Below are 13,276 nucleotides of genomic sequence, written 5' to 3'. Positions count from 1 at the left end.
CCTATGTCCTTATTATATTTTCGCTATTAATGCATGTGTAGTGAGTTCCTATAAATAAATCCTGCAAATTACAAAGCCAATCCATTGTCTAGTTAGTTATCTATTTGTACAGAGTGCTTATTATTGCTTTATTCAGAATGTGAATCTTGCCAAGTTACCTCTTAATTAATAGTTTGTTCCTTAAGTATTAAGCTGTAGAGTTCTATGCCATTGCAAAATGTCTTTTTTTCTGATGCATAAGCAGAAACTAAAGAATTCTCTGTGTTAAAAAATGTTGCTACCTGGCATCATTCATTATGAAACTATTCAGATTTTTACAGTCGAAGTGAATTTTAGGAATAAGTGATTTATGTTCTCAGAACATTGACCTCTGCTCTTCACCTCTTTCCTTGTTAATCACAGAGATCTTGAAACTGTGCTATGTAATTTTAGCATACAAACCCATTATAATGTATTTGTATGAAATTCATTGACCCACTATTTCAATGGAGGTGTTAACCTGTTAAATAAATGGGGTAAGACCACTTAAAACAGCTGAAAGAGGGATTTCATATGGGCACATTAAGCAATCATACACTAATAATAAATTCAAGGCCACAATTCCTAAAGGTTAAATATCTTTTAGGAGGGTCTTCTCTATTTTGGTGATAGGAAGAGCCACACAACACAAGAGTGTCATTATAACAACTTTTAAGCAATGCAATGACAGGTGCAATCTGAATTATATATTTCTGATGATATAAATCGCATAATTGTGACCAGTCATATTATATCATCATGTATTGATCCACGTTAGGATAATATTTCTTAACAACTCCTCTGCCCTCCCTGCATTTTTTCATACTGGATTGCAAATAAGGAGTAAATGTCCCACTTTAGGTGGGATTGTCAGCAATTTCAACTTTGAGAAACTGAAGTGCGTGACACGTTCTCCTCCACTACATATGGGGAAACATTGGTGAGTACGAATCCGTGCAGGAATGGCATGTATCAGGCATTTTCCTCTTCATTACTTACCCACTAAGTATTTTATATTTTTCTTGATTTACTTCCATTTACGCTTAACAAAATTACAAATAAAATAAGAAGTACAGGTATTAATTATCACGCTTTGCCACTTTAATTTCAGAAAATAAAGTAACTATTAAAAATGGATTCCAGTTAGAAAGATTTTTTTTAAGGCTTATTGTAAGATATTGGAGGTTATCAGTAACGGTTCAGGACGAAATCTAATTTTCGACCTTCTCTCCAGGGAATCTCTTTGAACCGAATCCAGGTTGTCGCTGTTGCAAAGCCGGGTTGCACCTGGGCTGGGTGGACACGCGAGCGCGCGCGCCAAGCTCGGGCTGCCGGGCGCGAGCTCCCCCCGAGCGCGCTCTCCGGGTTCTCAGCAGCGGATGCAGGGGAAGCTGCTGCTGCTGATGCTGAGTGGCCGGCGCCGGCTCTGATTCTCATTCCACTACTGCTGGCGCTCGCCTGCCAGCAATCCGACTCCAGCTTCTCTGCACAGCCGCTGGAGGAGGGGTAGAAATCAGTCAATACAAACAGTCGTCTTTGGAGGGAGGAAGAGGCAAAAAAACGTTTAGGAAATAACAAAATAAAATAAAATTACCGTCCTGCTCCCTCACTGCTAAAAACCGGAGAGAGAAAAAAAAACAATCTGCCATCCGATCCGCTGAAATGGCTTATCCTCAAATATCTGGAATCTGAATTAAACTGGGCATCCTTCAGCGAGACCGCTAACCAAAAAAAGCCTTATTTCCTTTCCCGAACGTCAAAGAATTTGCAAGGACGCAACCTCCAACTCTACAGTGGAGGTAAGCTGTATTGTACATTGAATTGTCATTTAAGATAAGCGTCTTTGACCTGTGCTTAGGACGGAGAATTAGAATTGTGCGAATGATAAGATTTGTCTGTTTGCAAAGTGGACCTTCCGCTTTTAAAGTTGAAGGTTTCCGAGCAGCTGCTGTGACTTTTGGCGGCAGCGGCGGTCAGCTCCTGTGTGCGGGAAGGTGCAGGAGCTGTGGCGGCGGCTGGAGGTGCTGCTGTCTCCAATCCGATGGCTGCGCTGTGCTGGCTTCGCAACCCAGCTCCAGCGGCTCACTGCGCCTGCGCGGCCTCGCCGCTCTATAAAACTTGCCGCTCGGCAGGGAAAGTGACACATTAAACATTTGGATTTATAGCGGCCGGTGCACGACATCCCAGCAAAGCAAAGACAACTAAAGTTACTGAAAGCGATTCTCAGGGCGAAGTTGGGTCACAAACATCTTAAGTAAGTTTATTGTTTTGATGTGTGTGTGTTTCTCCCTTTTTCTCCTGACATTTTGCTCCTGACCTATTTTTGTTCCCCTTTATTGTATCTTCTCCTGAATTGCTTTAATTAATTAAATATGGTTTGCTGTTGATGAACCAGCGAGAGGTTTATTTTAGCAGAAGTACAACGAGCCTGTATTTTAAAAAGCATTTAGCGATATTTAAAAAAAAATAAACAAACGGTGAGTAATTCGAGCTGTGTTGCGAAGTGATCATGAATCAGCACCAGGAATTTTCCTTTGTTTTCATAACTTTGTAAGACTTTACGAAAGTTGATATACTTGTGTAGATTTTCAGTAGATTGAATGGCTACATATATTATTGTGTCGGAGAAGGACACGGCGTTACAGCGAAAGAGTTTAAATCAGTTTTGGTGATAGTACAGTAAGCGATCTTGTTTTGCTGTGTGACATATGATCTTTTCCTGGTGCCCCAGAAGTCTGAGGTAGCCTTTCCCGGCTATTAATCTCCCAGAATCTATCCGCACAATGGTCTTTTATATCAATCCTTGCACAACTCACGGAGAATGCAGTTTTCAAGACGGATTTCTCTGCTGCGGCCAGTGTTTGGTATGGTACAAATAGAATGGTTTAACGCCCTGCTATCTCTCGGTCCCCGGTGTAGGTTGGGGATGTGTCCCCGCCGGGGTATGAGACGCTGTACAATTTCAGCCTTGTAGTGTTAACGCTGGAACAATCCCGCCCAACCGTGCAGCAGCGGTGGGTGCCCTAAATCTCTTGCATAGTTCACGCCACAGGTTTAGCACTACTTGGGCCAATATTTTTGTTGTTTCCGAACAGTCCCTCCTTTTTATTATTCCTTTTTTTTTTAAACCGTGGTTACACAGTGCACACATGTTTGTTCAGGTACAGTGGCGCTAAAGGGAACAGTAAACCCCAAGCTTTGTTTGTTCAGGTACAGTGGCGCTAAAGGGAGCACTAAACCCCAAGCTTTGTTTGTTCAGGTACAGTGGCGCTAAAGGGAGCACTAAACCCCAAGCTTTGTTTGTTCAGGTACAGTGGCGCTAAAGGGAGCACTAAACCCCAAGCTTTGTTTGTTCAGGTACAGTGGCGCTAAAGGGAACACTAAACCCCAGGCTTTGTTTGTTCAGGTACAGTGGCGCTAAAGGGAACACTAAACCCCAAGCTTTGTTTGTTCAGGTGCAGTGGTGCTAAAGGGAACACTAAACCCCAAGCTTTGTTTGTTCAGGTACAGTGGTGCTAAAGGGAGCACTAAACTCCAAGCTTTGTTTGTTCAGGTACAGTGGTGCTAAAGGGAGCACTAAACCCCAAGCTTTGTTTGTTTGTTCAGGTACAGTGGCGCTAAAGGGAGCACTAAACCCCAAGCTTTGCATCAGGCAGAAACTCGAGTCGAACTGCTTTCATCGACTGAGGAAAAAAACAACTCTATCAGAAGCATGGATAGCACCTCAGACTCTTCAATAAACAGGGTAGCTAGATTAATTATTTTCACCAAATACTAATTTTTGTTAACTACAGACTAAAATAAGATAAACCAAGGAATAGGTAACTTCTGGGAGAGTGCAGTTTAATACCAGAGACACAGTACTTAAGAATTCTTAGGTATAATTGCACCCTTGGCTGTTATATTACATATGTAGGCACTGGTCTTTTGGAGTTTTCATTATTTTCATTATTTCTGAGGGAGTGCTGCACTGTTGGAGGTGCTGTCTTTTGGATGAGATGTTAATCCGAGCCCCGTTTGCCCTCAGATGGATGTAATAGATCCCATGGTACTATTTTGAAGAAGAGCAGGGGAGTTATCCCTGTGCCAACATTTAACCCTCAACCAAAATGTAAAAGACAACAATTATCTGGTCAGTATCACATTGCTGTCTGTGGGAACTTGCTGTGTGCAAATTGGCTGCCGTGTTTCCTACATTACAACAGTGACTACACTTAAAAAATACTTCTTGGCTGTAAAGCACTGTGGTGTGTCCTAGAGTTGTGAAAGATGCTATATAAATGCAAGTTTTTCTTTTATCCATTTCATTTTTAAGCTTTTGCTGTAAAAATGGCCACAGAAAAGGCTATTTAACTGCTTTCAGGCACTAAATGTTCTGAACTCCAACATACATATATTATTTCAAGTGATAGATTGTTTCTAAGTTTTAATTGAATTGTACTCCAGCACTGCATTGGCAAAGAGATCCACAGAGGAGTTTCCAGTGAGTCCTGGAAGAAAAAGTAAATATAAGATTGGATCTGTGATTTACAGAAGTGGACCACAAATTGTTATCAAATTGAATACATTTTTATCGGATCCATAAAATAACTTGTTTCTATTAAGTCTTCCCAAAGTTGTGTATTTTGTTTCGTGAATATATTCAACTAAAAATCACTCTTCAGGCGGAGCTGGGTGGATGAATTAATCGTACACATTTGTAGGACTGAAAAGTTCAATGTACCTTAATTGCCATTTCCCAAAAGTTTTTAATAGATAGATAGTGGAATGGTTGAAACAGCTCTAATTGCCATTTTCAAGATATGTGAAATATTTCACTTGTATTTGATCCATCAAATTATTTATTCTGATTGGAGTGGTACAGTACTAGCGATGTCCTGATGAGCTTGTGTTGTGCAAGTATTTTAGCATATTTTCAAGTTTTATGAAGTTTGACTAGTAACCCATCTGAAATAAGTTTACAATGGTTGTTATGTTGATTATAATGTAGTAATGATGATGCAAAAACCTTTATGAAACTACTGCTAAAGTCAGTGTTTTGTTTTTCTTAATTTATCATAGATTTTACATCAAAATTAGAGCTGTGTTAATTACTAAATATCAAATCGACAATACAATTGACTTGTACTGAGCTAGCCAGTTTAGGCATTGTGCATACATATTATCATTCAACACCTGTCTTACAAAGACTTTCATTTCATTGCTGTTTGCCAGAAGAAACCATGGCCACTGCACCTCCAAAAGGCAATTCATAGCATGAAATATTTCGAGATGCTTTAATGTGATAAAGCACTAAATAAACAAATATTACTTGCTTTTAACACTTGTGTGTCAAAAGAATCACTTAGTTAAATGAGGTATGGTTTCCACAATGCTAAATCCAGGAAGCAGATTTTTGCACCTGGGATATTTTACCAAATCAGAGAATATTTCATGTTACATTGTGATAGCAAAAGAAGAATTTCTGTTTTTGATCATTACTATTTGGCAATACAAATGAGATTTTTTTTTCCAGAATAGTATTAGATTTCTGTGCAACAATCTGATGCTGTAGTTATTAAGATACTGAACTATTAAGATACTAAGGTCCACCTGCCCGTTCATTGTGCTCTGCCCTAGGGCAGGTCCTAACTCAAGACTCGCACATGAGATTCCTGAGCTACTTACTAGGGAAGAGCAGCTGAGGTGCTTTCCTGTTGTCTTCCTCACGGTTTGTCTGCGGAGTATCTTTTCCTAGGTTGGTACAAGTACGCCAGCTGGACATCCAGCCAATATTCAGAGTTGGCGCTCCAATTTCCTCTCACCGTGTTGTCAGGAGTTGGTCCAAAATCCAACCCTTTAACTCAGAGGTGGACATACTACCACTGAGCCAATGGCCACTCCGTCTGAACTGGAATACCTTGCTGGATGTCAAGCCAGTATTTCGAGACTATATTTTAGCCTCCATTCACCAGGGGGCTGTCTGGAGTGGGGCTCGAACCCTTCACATTTTGATACACCAGTGGGAATGCTACCACTAAACCAAAGGCTCACTCTTATTTCTTTGGTATATTATCCAAATAGTTCACTAAAATCTTAAGCAAACAAAATGATTGATTAGTTTGTCTCAATAATTACATGTCATGTATTGACAGGATTCAAAGAAACTTGCAGGTGAAAAAGATTTGTTCTAAGCATTACTGGTTTTCGAAGATGTTTCACCTTCTGCAGCAGAGATTGAAAATGGCATGCTCATGATTTGTGTACTTGAGGCTTTGACCTCTGCTCTTGGCTATCCCTTGGCTGCTGCCAGTCCTAGAGTCAGGTAGTGGTGAAGAGTGAAAGTCATTATCACAAGTATTCAAGCCACGCACTGCCTGATTACAGTTTTCTTCTAAATCCTCCTGCAAGTATTCAAACATCAGTAAGCACACTACCTCTCTGCTTCAGTTTTTGGGTCAGTAATTGAGAGGAACAAGAGATCAACAACTTGAATATGCACTTACTGATATCAATTTTTCCAAAAATATCTTTTGCTTTGGTCTGGTGTGTGCATCAAAATATTTCAGTTAGGCTTCTTTACTTCCAATGCCATGTATGGAAAGGAAAATAGATATAGAGGACTGAGTTTTAAATCCTTTACATACTATACCCTCACTTCAGATATTCAGAAACACTGCTACAATAAACTGCTTTTCTGGAGTTATAACAAGATGTTGCGTCACATCTACAGTAATATCGCCATCTTATGACCAGATTTGTGTGCGTAATTTTTTTTTAAATGTTGGAGGTACCATTTATAACTTTTTTTATATAGTCAATATATAGCAGTATTTCATTTGCTCTTAAAGGTTTTTTTAATAGTGGTGTCATAAAATTTAAAGATTGCTAACTTGTTAACTGACTTACACAGTCAATGCTTTGTGTAGAAGTATGCAGGACATTTGGGAAAGATTAACTTTTGAGTGGATCTCCTGGGATGTCTGTGCCACTGAATAATCTTTGAAGTTTGCAATCTATAAATGGGAATAGATCTGTAAATTTCTTGAGGAAACTAGCTTATTTTTTGATCTGAGAAGTACTCCATTGTGCAACTGTTATATAAACATTTATCACATTTTTATTGACAAAAGTTACTAATTGGTAAGCAAAAATCCTACTTTAAAAATAAATTAGTAAATAATAAGCTGAGGGAGCAGTACTTGAAGGATGTTGTCTGTTTAATTATTCATGTTTGGAAACTATAATTAAACCACATTACAAGATTCACAACCAGTCAGTTGCGCCATAATCCTTTCCAGCAATATTCATCAACGAGAGTACAATCAACAGTCAGAATGAGGCATTCTATCTTTCTGTCAGTATGCCTTGCTGATTTTTGGAAAGCGTTAACATGCTAAGTAATCAACCATATAGTCTTTCAAATTATAAATTGCCTATCTTGAATAGTCTAAATATTATGTAGCCACTTTAAATGAAGTATACATAATTCCATGTCTCCCCCCCCTATTTCTTACCTTGGGAATCTGCACTGTTCCACTGTGCAAAATACCATTGGAAAGTTAATAAGTTCTATGGATTGGCTGCTGTAATAGATTAAATGGTGATGCACGTGCATGTGCTGATCCTGCATCGCCCATTCCTTCCTTAAGCCTAGAAGTTTGGATTTCAAACATTTTACTAGAGCATGTGAGCTGAGAAAATCTGTGACCTGGTGAACCAGAGGAAAAGAGAATAAATATTGTGAAAGGCTCAAATCCTTTTGTAATTACTAGTCCAGTCATACTGATGCTTAGTATGTTTTGTGCTGGCGTAAGACATGGTTGATTCCAGCATAAAACGTACTACAGCATTTACAATTACCATTAGTAGATGTTACTTTGAAAATATGTACTTTTTATCATATACTAATGCCACTGCATTTAGGGTTAGGGTTAGGGTCTCTGCCAATTAGCTCATTAATTCCTGTTTAATCTGCTAATGTAAAATAATGGATCAGTACATGACTGGATTGCAGTTAATAGGCATACCGATTATTACCAAAATCAAATATTAATGCACTTTTTAGAGTGCTGATTATCATAAGCAACAGCATCTAGATCCTAATTAGTGAATAGAGGTGAGCAGTGAGTTTTCTGAATCTTGTCAAAATAAAAGGGAAGGATTAAAACGACCATTTTATTGTAACATGTTTTGAAAATACTGAGAGCCTTTTATTAATATACACCACTTTCTAGTCAAATAGTCATAGAAGGAATGCAAAATAGAATGAGAACTTTAAAGAAGATGTTGCTAAGCTTCCCTAATGACCTAGCGAGTAAAGGCACTGCTCTTAATCACCTGAGTTGTGCTAATTTAGCTGATGTTAGCCAGGTCAGTGGTAGGCCTCAGCACCCTTAGGTTAGAGAGGGAAACTTTATATAGGGTTCCCACTCCTGATTGTTGTCTTGTATTCCATGCTGGAAAATGTGAGTGTGTGGTGATAAGGCGTTTGGCATCCATGGTTAAATAGCATGCCAATGCATGAAGAATAGATCCTTGGCTGAGGTACCAGAGAGCTGTTGACTTCTGTGGAATCATACCTGAGGAAGAGCAGGCACTTTCAGAACAGGAGAACAAAAAATGGTTAAAATGAACTTAAAAAGTGCAGTACTGACTAGATCTAAGCAAAAATATGAATGGGAACAGTGGTTACATTATGGGGTAGAGTAGCAGAGTTCCATGTTTAAGCACTAAAAACAGCATTAATAGAGCACTATTTGCAGGGCTTTGACTGCCAGTAAGTTTCTACTGATTAGTGAGTAACTCATGGGATGGTCAACTGACAAATCACAACAGGATGCTGACTTAAGTTTGAGGAAAAAAATTATTAGAACAGTGAATAAAAAAGTGAATATCATGTCTGATGTAGTGTTCATTATGATCATCAACAACTTTATATTGTCCTTTTGATGCTGATGCACCAAAAATCATGACCTTGTGCTGATGTGGCAGGAAATCTGTACAAGTAGCAGATTTGTACAGGTTAGATTTATTCGGTGAAAAGGAGTACTGTGAAAGTGTAAATTGATTAAGCAAAGATATATTGGCATACTATGGGGCTGAAGACTGTATTCTGTTAGTCAAGTCTAGATGCAAAGTATTGATATGTTTATATACTAGGTAAGGGCATTCCAGCTGAGATCTGTTAACTTAGAAATATTTGTGTTATCAAAATGTTTTTTATGATGTAAAATGGAGTGCATAGCGTGAAATGTAATGCTTTGATGTTTGTTAATTTGATCATTGATGTACAGTGGTGTGACTCTAGGTTTCATCAGTTTGACCAAGTGCCATTGAAAAACTGATAGTAGCAGGAAATGGTTACCTTTGTCTGCACACTAAGTACAGTTTGTTCTTCATGTACTTGGTTGTAGTGCAATTCTGCTTCAGTATGCATGATTACTTGACAGTAACATTTACATTACTTTAAACCTGCAATTATTAATCCTAATTTTGACATTTAGGATATTTTATTAAAAAAATTTTTAAAGTGAAATTTGAAATAATCAGGATCACAGGTGGTCAGATTTATGTTGCATGTAAGTTAATCAATTCTCGTGTGATTTCTTCTGAGTAATGTCGTTTACAAAGCTGGATCAAGTTAGATCGAGACTTGAATAATAGACTACTTGGAACTGGCACTATATGCACAACCCCATATCAGTTTATTTATAAACAATGACTAAATTCCTCTACAGAATACCTTATTATACTTTGGGTACTCACATCACAGTGAACCAATAGTGCCACACTAACCCAACAATTATATTTACATCAATTACTAGCTGTATTTGTCATACTAATAAGGGGTGGCATTGGTGTAAAGCAAATAATCCTACAGGCTTTCTCACTGAATACTTCTTTCCATCCCCTAAGTGGTTAACCTCAACTGGACATCCTTCAGTCTAGTACATGCCTGAGCTGTCTCCTCATCAATCTTATATCTGTGTTCCCTTCCCCAGTGTTCTTATCTGAGCTCTTGCCAATCAATCTTACCTGGTTGGGTGCTGTATTGACAGTAAGCAAGAGATGGTACCACTTCTATTTTACCCATCTGCTATGCTGAAGGGTTGCTGGTGGTAGAGTCTGTTCTGATGATCTTTGTAGATTGGGAAGGTGCCAAACATTCCAAGTCTTAGCAAGCCACTGTACTCCTTTGTGCATTTGGGTACAGGACATACCTCTTTTGCTCCTGGAAAGGGATCATCTGATTCCAAAAGGCAAAAATGATTTGTTATTTTATTCTGTCGTTTTCGCAGCATGATTCTTAAATCAATTTTTTCCTTTTCAACTTGTAAGAGGTAGTGACCTATTTGTCTCATCCCACAAGGATATTTTTTGCTTTACTAATTACCGAGTCAACATTCCAACTTATCTGGAGGGCTTCCTTTTGTCTCCAACCTAAAATACTTGTTTCTGTCGGTGGAACCTATGGAGGAAGCCTGCTATGGGGGTGCAGGTGTAGATGTTCTTGTATCTTGGAGCTGGTTTAAGACTAGTTGGTAAGCAAGTTTACCATTTGTGTACATACATGTCCCAAACAAACCAACTTCCCATGTACATCTTCACTATTATTATACATGGTAACATACAGATACATTATTTTATTCTATACTTCACTAGTTGCCATTTATATAAAATGATTAATGTTGAACCTAGGGGAATTGACGACCTAGGGAGTCGTTTGGTATTGGGGAAAAAAAGGGTGAATTATGTCACAACATAATTGATGTTGATGTGGGAGATATAAAATTATATGATTGCATTCTGCATTTGCGATCGAAAAATATATAGGTTATAAGTATATGGGGGGGAATTTTAACAAAAAACGGGTGGGTTGGGGTCGGGTGGAAAGTGTTAAAATTCTGAATCCTGACCCCAGCCCACCTCCAACCCGCCCACTTCCGGTTTTAATGGAGGCGGGATGGGTGGGGGTGGGGCGGATGGTCAACCCACTCGCAGGAGGTGGGTTGACACTTTAAATATTATAATGAGGCTCTATTTTAAATTTAACTGTGGGTAGCTTGGTTTCCTAAGACACGAGGAACCCGGTAGTTAAAGGAAGGCGAGAACTGCTGGATCCAGGAGGTAAGTGCCTTTCCACTTACCTGCTGGATCCAGCGCTCTTGCATCAGAAAACCCTGCGATCGGACAGCCACCCCCCCCACCCCACCCCCAACCCTTCCGATCTACCCCTGATCTCTGCTCTCCTCCCAGCTCTCCCCCCTCCCGCCTCAATCTCCGACCCTCCATCCGACCTACCGACTGCCCCACCTGCCCCCAAAGACAATCCTGGCCCCGATCCCCATGGCAATCCTGGCCCTGATCCCCTCGATGATCCTGGCCTTCCTTTTCTCTGCTCCCCAGGCCTACCCGCCCGACAGCCAGCTAGCCCCTTAATCCGGCTGGCTGCAGGCGGGAAACAGATTTAAAAACATTTAAATCAGGCATTGTTGTTAAATTAGGCAGGGCCTGAGGGAAACCCATTCACCCGGGTTTGCTGTCCGCATTCCAGTACCCCCCTACCCGGCTCTAAGTTAAAATTCCGGTCATGGTTTCCAAATAAAAGTCATATACACCCAAGCCCAAAACTAATGAAATATTCCATTTATGTTTGTAAAGGAATACTCCAGGGAACTTGTGTGATTCTTGTAATATTTCAGTGAAACAAAATAAGAAATAAATTTAACTGAAGAAAATGCTATTGGTGACTGCAGGGGCTGAGAATATATTAAACACACCGTACTTTAACTCATTGGGCTGAATTTTACTAACCTTGGCGGGTTCCGGCCTCGCTGCCGGCTCCAGCCCGCTGTCCAAAATGATTTTCCCTTGATTGGGCTTGTTAAGCCCGCCCAGCGCGTTTGCCAGCCAATTGAGGGAAGCGGGCCTGTTGACGTCATTCGATGATGCGTCATCAGCCGGTTTCCTTAAAGGGATCGTGGCCAAATTAACTTTGACATTTGTGCTGTCAGTGTTCTACAGCATTAAGGTGCTGCAAACACTGACGAGCACTGCACAGAAGTGCACGGCTGCACCCAGGCTCTCCCATGACTCCCTCTATATGCTTAGGGAGGGAGTCACCGCACGCAGGTAGGTTCTCTTCCCTTCCAATGGGCAGAAGAGACCTCCCCAGGAGATCAACACAGCCTGGTTGCACATTGCACAGGAGGGCACAAGCAGGGATGTCGTCAGGAGGACCAGGCTGCAATGGTGCAAACCTTTCAATGATCTCAGATCACGAAACGTTACTGCGAAGCCACACTCAACCTCATCCTGCTGTGCCACTCATCACATCCCCATCACTCTGCCTTCCCTACCCTACTCCTGCACATCCTTACACCAACTTACCTTGCACCTCCACTCATCCCTCTCTATCTACATTATCACTTCCCCATTTCACTAGCCACCTCTCACACTCACCTCATCCTAGTCCAATCATATCAACTAACCACACACAAGGGTTGGCACTTGGGTGTTTTAGCCAATCTTCATGTGAAGTTCCTGTTAATGTGCTGTCAAACATTGAAATCTTTATTTTCAACACATTGCATTCTTGGACAGATTTGTGTGAACCTTTGGAAGTGGCTTTGTGAGTTGTAGTGAATGGTGAGACATAACGGTACTGCCCGCAATGGTGATGAGTGTGAAACGAATGGCTTGGGCAATGTAGGGATGCTTTATGGTGTTGGTGTGGGGTTGTGCCAACCTGGCGTATCATGTGGAAGCCAGGGTGTACAGTGTCAAGTGAAGTAAATCTGGCCACGGTGAGGCCATCCCTGGCGTCCCGGGCAGCAATGTGGTCCGGTGCTGATGCCCTGTGTAGCTTCAGTTGATTGCAGAGAAGGTTGGTGTTGTTGGTGCTGCTGGTGTTGGGGCTGATCGTGGTGAGATTGAGGACCAAGGTGAGAGAGTTTCAAGGGCACCGATGCTGATGTAATAGATGGCAGGTGAACATGAGATGACAGGAGCGATCTGTCAATGATGACAGAGGTTATTCCAATGAGGTGACACTGGATACAGAGTTTGCTCCAAACACTTGCAACCTGCATAAAGTTCAATCTGTCTTCCAAATGCAGTAAGCAACAGCTTCTGAGATGGAAAGTGAACAGCTGTGAGATGGGAGCTTTTATAGCACATTTGCAGCTGTCAAGTAATAAGATGATTCCATGGCCATTCAACTCCCGACCTGCTTACCTGACGTGATCCCCGAGCAGCGTGGACCCCGTGGGCGACC

General features: G+C 40.7%; 1 protein-coding gene across 5 annotated transcripts in view; it reads left to right on the top strand.

Moving 5' to 3' along the window:
• Positions 1-1,729: 1,729 nt before the first annotated feature.
• The window catches only part of klhl29 (kelch-like family member 29), a 732,755-nt gene continuing 721,208 nt past the window's right edge, over positions 1,730-13,276 (top strand). For 2 of the 5 annotated variants that reach the window (XM_085996816.1, XM_085996818.1), the window contains exon 1: positions 2,109-2,272. The gene's annotated coding sequence lies outside the window, so the exon portion shown is untranslated. Of the gene's footprint in view, positions 1,818-2,108; positions 2,273-13,276 lie in introns of those variants that run through there. The other 3 variants (XM_085996817.1, XM_085996819.1, XM_085996820.1) reach the window with 3 other exon arrangements.

The sequence above is a fragment of the Somniosus microcephalus genome, chromosome 9 (assembly GCF_052327205.1).
Source record: "Somniosus microcephalus isolate GS21.2 chromosome 9, FLI_Smic_1.0, whole genome shotgun sequence".
Lineage (NCBI taxonomy): Eukaryota > Metazoa > Chordata > Chondrichthyes > Squaliformes > Somniosidae > Somniosus > Somniosus microcephalus.
This window is presented reverse-complemented; position numbering and strand designations above follow the sequence as displayed.